Source organism: Miscanthus floridulus, chromosome 3 (assembly GCF_019320115.1).
Source record: "Miscanthus floridulus cultivar M001 chromosome 3, ASM1932011v1, whole genome shotgun sequence".
Taxonomy (NCBI): domain Eukaryota; kingdom Viridiplantae; phylum Streptophyta; class Magnoliopsida; order Poales; family Poaceae; genus Miscanthus; species Miscanthus floridulus.
This window is the reverse complement of record NC_089582.1, coordinates 18,932,530-18,941,870: the sequence shown is the minus strand read 5'-3', so window position 1 is coordinate 18,941,870 and position 9,341 is coordinate 18,932,530.

Below are 9,341 nucleotides of genomic sequence, written 5' to 3'. Positions count from 1 at the left end.
ATTATGCCCCGGAGGTTTAACAAGAAGCCAGAAGAGAAGAGTGCAACGCCTAAGGAATATGGAGATGGAACAGGCTTAGCCATCCGATGAAACTCAAGTGTGGCGTACCAAGCAAATAGCTGATAAGAAACAACCATCGGCTAATATCCAAATGGCTTTTCTGTTGCCATCAGAATTCAGAGCTCCAGTGGATCAGGAAGTTTACTCAGACTTCGATGAATCAGAGTATGAATAGATGGTTGCCAAGTTGACGGTTACACACCAAGCGATATTTGATAAGCCAGTCAAACATCAGCACTTGAAGACTTTATACATGAAAGGTTTTGTTGATGGGAAGCTGATGAACAAAATGTTAGTGGACGGAGGTGCTTCTGTCAATCTTATGCCTTACACTACTTTTCGTAAGCTTGGCAAGGGACCAGGTGATTTGCTTGAGACCAACATGATGCTTAGAGACTTTGGAGAGAATACATCTAAGGCCTGAGGGGCAATAAACGTCGAGTTAACAGTCGGGAGTAAAACTCTGCTCACCACGTTCTTTATCATCGATGGAAAAGGCTCATAAAGTTTACTCCTCAGTCGTTACTGGATTCACGCAAACTGTTGTGTGTCATCAACCATGCATCAATGTTTGATTCAATGGCATGGGGATGATGTCGAGGCGGTTCACGTTGATGAGTCTGTGAGCATCGCAACAGCCGATCCAGTGTTTTGGGAATTAGGAGACTTCGAATGCCTTTCTGGCAAAACATGGGAAGGAGGCTTCATCAGGATAACAATGAAGGCCAACAGCCAGTTCAAGCAATCGGCTCTGAAAGTTTGTTTTAATCAGTAATCATGGCGTCGCGTCGGCCATTGAGTTAAGGGAAAATAAACATTGAGTCTTGGAAATGGGTTTAGGCAGACGTATGTGAATGCTGAATTAAAGTGTAAGTGCCATTTAGAGTTAATGGATTTCTTAAGAGAAGTTCTGTTTTGCTTAATAGGATGCTTGACTCAGATTGATCGATCGTTTGATCTTTGGAATGAAAAATGCATGAAGAGATGTTATTCTGACATCTGAATTTGATAGCCGATTCGTTCTTGGCTCCAATAGCCGGTACCAGGAGGGTATCGCCTCTAGTTCAAAGAGTAAAAATCTTCAAAGATAGTAAAAGCCGATACGATATGTATCGCCTATAGAGCAAAAACCAAAAAGAGCAAGAAACATTCGCAATCATATACAAAGGCATTGCATTGAAGCATATCCAAAGAAGAACAGGGGTCTTTGTTCAATGGATTACCCTAAGAACAAACTAATCAAAGACCTTGTTCACTACATCTTGAGCGGATGTGATGTCTACTATGGCCTCCGTGGCCATGGTGAATTCTTCGAGCAGGTCTTCATGCTCCTCAGGGCCATCACCCATTGGGAAACTGTTCTCCATGGTGTAGAGCTTGTACCCAATTTGGACTTGTGCCGCAGTCAGCGCCACCGCCGCACCATGACGAACACCATGGAGGGCGATCTCCCGAACGTGGGCCGGGATGTCTTGGAGACGAGCGTCAATATGGGAACCCCGCACATTGATGACCTCTACGGCTGTATTCGCTGCCAGTTGGAGGGACTCTAACTGCACCATCAGGGCTGATAGTCACAGGAACAAAGGACTATCAAGATAGAGATAATGGAAATCGGAATGAGGTGTTCCTAGAATTTATCTTACCCACAACCGTGGTGTTAGACTCAGCTAGCCACACTTGGATGGCACTGGCCTCCTCCTCAGCTACGTGAAGGGCGGCCTAAGAAACCCCAAGGCGAATTTCTAGTTGGCCATTCTCTCAAGTCGCCTTAGAATAGCGATTCTGAGCCACCCTCCACTCATGAAGGTAGCATCGGGCATCGTCTCCATTGTAGGAGTTAGAAGAATTCGACGATGAGGCCGGAATAGAAGATGCGGCGTCGGAAGGCCCATCGGCCCTAGGAAGAGGACGGAGACCGTCGTTCACAACAAACCTGTAGGCGAGTCAGAACTATTCATCATCACAAACAAGAAATGTCAATCTCACCTCATGCGTCGGAGACGCTAGTTCATCGACATATTCCCCTCCATGATTTCCTCCACTGCGCGCTTGCCTCGGTTGTCTTCATCGGCCATGAGGGACGATTGGATCTATGAAAGAGAAAAGGAAAAACTGCTACAGGACTTCGATAGGCGGAGAAGAACGAGGGAATAGTTGTGAGTGGGGATGTATTCGAGGCCGAAACCACTAGCCGGTATTTGAAGACCTGAAGCGAAGAGGCGGACGCCTCGGGACGTGTAAAAGGCCATGACAATTAATGGAAGGCGAAGCGCCACTTCACTAATGACGATGGGAACATGGCGCCAAGCAACCAAAAGGTAGAAAATCGAAGGGTTCTCTTAATGAAAGCCGTGTTTTCAGACTTGATTGAACTAGAGGCCTGGATCGGCTATGTTAAATTGGCTCTTCAGCCGAAGGAGGAGGCATGAGTAAACAATGGAGAATATGATCGGTTCTACACAAGGTACGCGATGACATACGGATTTCAAGTCTAGAACATCATGGGTCGCTCTCGGTATTTATAGTCAAATGGCATCAGCTCCCGCGAGCTATTGACTTCTTCGGCTGATCTAGAGATGCTCTCGAAGACATACTTATGATGACCAAAAGGCGAAATAGCTGGTATGGTCACCTAATCAGGAGAAACCTTATCGGCTCAGGCGTTGCGCGCTTGGTATGTTTTGAAGACACTAGGAGGAGAAGAAGAATTCGGTAGAGCAATCTAATGGGGAATGTTTGAAGGAATATTACCCTAATGTTTGGATTAGTATTTGATAACCAATTTGCTCAGTTGACAGCTTTAACAACCGATAGTAGAAAGGTATTGTTTCTAATGCGAAGAAAACCCCAGAAGGGTAAAAGCCGGTACAGAGTGTATCGCCCGTAGGAACAAAGCAAACACAGACAAAGTGATACATATATTATACAAGAGAACAAGGAAAATCACTTGAGACAGAGAGATTGTTTGCTATATCACCTATTACAAACTATGGGCTAGAAAACACTTTTGCTATTATACCATCGGCCTGAGAAATAAGAGCTACGGAATCAGCGGCACTGGAAAAATCCTCGATCAAGCCTTCATAATCCCCAGAGTGCGACGTGGCTGGAAAACCATGGGGAAGGAATTGAAGCTCATGGCTAGAGTGGACTTGCGCAGAGACCAACGCCATAGCGGCACCATGGCTAACGCAGTGCAAAGCAACCTCCCTGACACGGTTTGGGATGTCGGGCAGACGAACCACCGGAATGGTGCCTCGGGCGTTGACGAATCTCGTAGCGTATTCTGTAGCCATTCGGAGACTCTCCAATTGAGCAGACAGATCTAAAGGATTCAAAGGGAAGACAATCAGAGTCTCAAAAATGAAATTGAAAAGAAGCGAGAGCTATGACAGGTATCTCACCCACGATTCTAGCTTCGGCCTTGGCCAACCTATCCTCCACCGAATCGGCTGTGGGAGGTGATCGACATCGGACCATGGCCAGGGCCGATTCTACAAGGGAAAGACATTCAGCGAGACTTTGGCCATGCTGATCGATGGAGGCAAGTAGATCATCATTATCAATCCACCTCCTTTGGTGACAAGGGAGCTGGCGGCGAGTTATCGACGAAGAAGGCCCTAAAGGCCGAACGAAGTCGACCCTATCCCCCGAGGCAGTGGGGACATCACAAGATATACCCTCCTGACGACGAAGGCGCTGACACGATGATGTAGATCCGATGAAGACCTTCTCAGGAAACCTCTTGTTGTTCTCCATGATCTCTAACCTACAGAAAAGCGGGAACTATGCTAAGATTGCAGAAGGTTTGAGGCAAAGCAAGTTATTGTTAGATCCACTACCGAGGCCCATTTATATAGCCTAGGAAGGTGAGAAGATAGGCTTCACCAGGGGTGTGGGTTTGGAATCGAAAACAGAAGTGGAACGGTACTCCGGAAGTTCAGGGGATGGATAACGAAAAGATAACGGACTCGAATTTATTACTTCCCTAAATTACAAAATATCGTGGGGTGGATGCATTGACCAGGGATTAACTCACCAGAACTTCTTTGGATTGAAGGGAGTCCAAATTTCCACAAGGCCGAAACTCATTGTGAACCAAGTCGCATCGGCCCATCAATAAAGTTATATCCGAGAGGAAGAAAGGTCGCCTGCCTAACATATGCTCAACAGATTTCTCGATAAATTAAGGAACTATGGGAAAGAAGCCTGAGGCTTTCCCGGTGGGCGTTTGGAGGAATAACAAGGGGAAGGTGATTACACATTCTAGCTCTCGCAAACACTAGGACAGCTTTGCGAGCATGGAGAGAAGACTCAGATGATATCACAAGAATTCTTCTAACTACAGTGACTGGTCTTCTTGCTCAACGAGGCGCTAGGATAAGTAACGCAATCACCCTATGCACAAGAATTCTTCTAGCCACTCAAAGGTCTTCATAACAAAAGGGCAGACCATGGGGGTCTGGCAGAACTAGAGGCACTTGAAGGAGTAGATGGAAACAAAGCATGGTTGAATTGTTGAGTTGCTCTCGCCAGAGTCAGATGGGCATTTTATAGCCAGCACGAGAAAATGAATCCAAGTGCCCGTGAAACAGTGATGCTCTTGTAAGAAGTTTTGAGGCATAGGCTCATGAATGGACGCAAGCGGCAAAAACAGTGGGCCCTAGATCAAAGTTCTCTACCCGTGACTATGGACCAATCAGGGATGCAAACATGATAATTTTGGAATAAAATTACTTTTATCCCAAAATTGGGGGGCATGTGTTTACACCAGAATTTGGAAGAAGGATCTCAGAAGCTCGAGCGCTCCCAAGATCATGTCAGCAAGGGATCAATTGCGTACAGATCGAAACTAGCTGTTTTGGATGCAGCGCTAGAATCAGCTTTCTTCAGATAGCGCCAGCAGATAACGATAGAGGCTGTGATCGATGCTGGGATGAGGCATGCTGGACTCTACAAAAAAGGAAAAGATTAGAGTCCAAGTTATCTTAAATTAGGAATCTTTTCATTATGCCAAAGATTGTATTGAGTCGTACTCGAGCAAGGTTCGTTTTTAGGCTCCGGGTATAAATACCAAACCCCGGTTATTATAAAAGAGAACAATCAATCAAATACAAAGTCAATTACTTTTTTTGGCTTTGGCCACCTCTTAGGAGTAGGAGTAGAGTAGATCTCGACGAGTTCTTCAAAGAGTACGGCTGCATCGATCTGGTCGACCTCCACTGCTTGTCTGTAAGTATCGTCATGGTTTATACCTCTGTTCGTATGGCTGCATCGATCCGGTCGACCCCCACTACGACTCTGGTATAGGCTAGTTATCGATTCTTGTCTAATTCAAGTATGGCCTGTGTGATTCTGCCTCACACCCCACTGCTTGAATTAGATCAAGGTCAAGTTATCGGCTCTTCCTCAGTATGGCAGTCTTTGGTAGATTCATTAAGTTATCGATATTGCTTATTGCTTTCATTGTTTATCTAATTATAGCAATATCACTTTTCCCGATTGAGATTGATATGGATCGGCCTTATATCTTGTTTAACTCATCATTTGCTAATCTAAAACTGATCTAATCTACATCTTAAGCGATGAGTTATGTTTTTTATCAGCTGTTTCGCGTCAATCTTAATCATGCATAGTGTGCGGTTAAGGCATGTCTGATCTTGAGTAGATCTATTAGTTAATGAAAACCGTTCCATGGCCCGTCATCATGGCCAGTGGGATTCTGCCTCTCACCCTACTGTTGGCACCGTGGAGTGGGGATCGTTAGTTAGTAGACCTGTTCCTGAGAAGGCATGACCTTAACTGTGCGCTATGCCTGAATCGGCTGTTTAGCCGATATCGAATGCTTTCACGAACAGTTCACATTATGAGATCATTGAAGTAGAGATAAGTTGAAAGATGCGTTAGCCCCATGATCTTGTTATAGTATTATGGCCTGCATGATTCTGTCTCATGCCCCACTAATATTAGTAATGAGTTAGGGTTGTCGAGTCTATTGTTGTTTCTATGGCCTGCATGATTCTACCTCATGCCCCACTGGTCATGGCGATAGATGAGATCTAACATGTTCATTAGATTTACCTTTATTAAATGGTTAAGAAGTGTTGAGTTGTTTCTTTAAATAAAAGGAGTTCGGTTACTTGTAGTCATTGGCTCAGTATAAACCAATCATCATTGATATCTTATTGCCAGTCATTGGCTCAGTATAAACCAATTATCATTGATATCTTATTGCCATTGATCAATATTTGCTTAAACAATATTTATCCTGAATGATAACCGATCCTTCTTATACAACCCCATGAGCTTTAATCAACTCATTCTTGTGAACATGCTGGGATCGGCTATTTAGTCGATTTCCTCTCATATCGGCTCTCAGAGTCGCACATTCGGGACTGTTTGGCAACACCGACACGTTCCGCCCTTAATTACTGATAAGCTTTCTCTCCTTGTCAATTACAAAGTCAAATTGACTGGCACGTCTTGAGAGGATTGCGTAGGATTGACCACCCTTGCGCTAAAGCTAGGCGGATCTGCTCCATTGAGCGGACCCTTCTGGTTTGTTGTGTGTATCCTCGGCACGGAGGCAAAAATTCTATGTCGACAGACCCATAGCTAGATCTGCAAGGGTCCCAGTTGGCCGGCGTAATGGGCCATACCGGTCCACGCCACGCCGACGAGCGCGGGGGTCGCGGGGACCTCCTCGATGCGAAGACAGCTTCTCTCGGGGTCTTTCGTGCATAAGTGCTGACTAAGTAAATAGGACAAATAGTGGCTGCGAGAATAGTAGGAAGCTCGGGGGTGTTTTCGCTAAAATGCCACGCACGCGAAGGCTCCCCACCATGGGCCGCCTCTGTGCGTGGGCCGCGTCCTGTGTGGGCCGCGTTGGGCTAGTTTGTTTAGTCTTTTTGAGTAAAGAATTAGAAATGATTTTGTATTTTTATTTAAGAACCAGTTTTGTGTAATTAATCTAAAATCATGTACATGTCCAAAAATTGTGAAACAAATTTTCTTAGGTTCCTAAAATTGGTATCTATCTGCTAGTATATTTTATTCACATAGTTTTGTAATATTTCCAGGAGTTATCTAATTAATTTAAAATGCTTAATATTATAAGATATAAACTTGTCGAAATTTTTGTGATGAATTGGTGATAGTGTTGGCTCTGAAACTTTTACAGTAAATCCCTAATATTATTAGGTGCTCACTATAATTTTTGTATCTCCATAATAATTAGTTTGCTAAGGTAGCTAAATGAGCCCTAGTTCAAAAATATATATTTAATCAATAAAATGCCAAAGCACCTTGGGATTTTAAAACTAGAATATTTTTTTAGAGACAAAGCCTTACTTGAAGACATGGATACCACTTGCATATATATATCCTTATCCTATGAGTCCTACTAGTATGTCAGGATTGTGTAGATTATTATGCTATAGGATCTGGTAGAAGTCGAGTGATTACCTATCACTCATGAGAGATAGGAAAGATATTATTATTGTTATTATATTACTGTCACATGGAATATATATGAATGATAATTGGAGACCGGATAGAATGGTACTTTGGATCTGGACTTGGTTAGGCATTCGAGCGAGACTCGGATTACACTTTGGATCTGCCTGTGTCGATTGAGGACCATCTGTTGTTGTGGATGGTAGTCAGGTCACAGACTTATTATCCTGAGCACATACTTGCTTATAGGAGTGGAAAGGCTCATTGCTCTCTTGTCGCGGGTTCCGGTTCTTTTAGGACCGATTGATTGGAGGCGGGGATGGTGGAGGTCTAAGCACCACACTGAGTCCGAGACTCAGGAGTGGGGGCTTGGAGTCCAAGTTTGGATGGGGACCTAGACCCCATGATAGGAGAGTGGTGGATTGGTCTTGCTTGCGCCTAGGGTACAAGCGGGACATGTGTTTCGGGGTACCCAGTTGGGATACATTGGTTCATGAATCATCGTATGATACAGTATAACTTGGCTATGGTCTAGCACCATAGTAAGAACTAGAACTTGAAAGGTGATAAAGTGGTTCTGATTGCTTACCACCTGCTTGAAAGTAACATAGGTGATTACATAGACTAGTTAGTTAATGAACTAATGATGACTGCTAATCAAAGTGAATATAAGGACACACGTTTAGTAACGCTTCCACAGATGCAATAACCCACATGACAAATAGCCTTGCATATCCTTAGAGTCTTCTATTTTTCCTCCTTTTGGGTAAGTCTTGCTGAGTACAATCGAGTACTCAGGGTTTTGTTCCCTCTATTGTAGGTGAACGAGGAATGGTAGACAACTTTTGTGTGTGGAAACCTCCTAGTGGGCTCAGCAAGGATTTCCTTACATTGCTGACGTAGAGTTTATTCAAAATTTTCACAAAATGTTTTTGCAAAGGAAAAGACTTATAGCCAGTTCTCATTCTATGTATATAAATGTTTCTCATGTTAGCGTTTAAACTTGTTGTTAAATACATTTCCGCTGAAAACTCTGACAATATTGTTATATTCTGCTTTTATAATCAATTTGGGTAATATTCTGCTACTGTAATAAAGTGATGTAACAAATGGCTTAAGAATATTGTAAGCTTTATTCTCTCATTTATGATCCTACTAGAAAAATGTGGAATTTTGAGTTCTCCCTTGGGGTGTGCTCGATGGAACTACATAGTTTAGTGTCCTCTCTTGGGTACTTAGTGTCTAATGGAAGACAAATACTCCTGTGAGACAATAGATTAGGCGGTTCTACCACAGGGGAGAGGGGTGCGGCTGCAGTGGCGGTGTGGTGGAGGTGCCCACAGCGGCGTTGTGGAATGAGGAAGTGTGGGGGGTATGACCCCGGATACCCACGGCAGACTACATGGGTTGTGCTCCTAGGGGCGGTCTAGCCCATAAGACGAGACCTACAGTGCACGTCACTACTCGGTGTGCACCGCAAGGCAACAAGGGCGATATCCTAAAGATACTACGAGATCTGTTAGGATACGTTCGATCCCATGATTCCTATAATCTGTTACTACTTACTGGTTATCTCCTAGATCTAACCAACTTGTAATCCTACCCCTAGACTATATAAGGCGGGCAAGGACCCCCTAAAAACACACGCAATATCATACGATCACCAATATAAACCAACAAAACATAGGAGTAGGGTATTACATCGTGCTTACAGCCCAAACCTATCTAACTCTTGTGTCTCTATTGCCTTCTTGTTCTTGATTATGTGCACCTCTATCAATCAATCTACCTTCGTGGGATATCCCTTGGAGGACTGCCGAGTA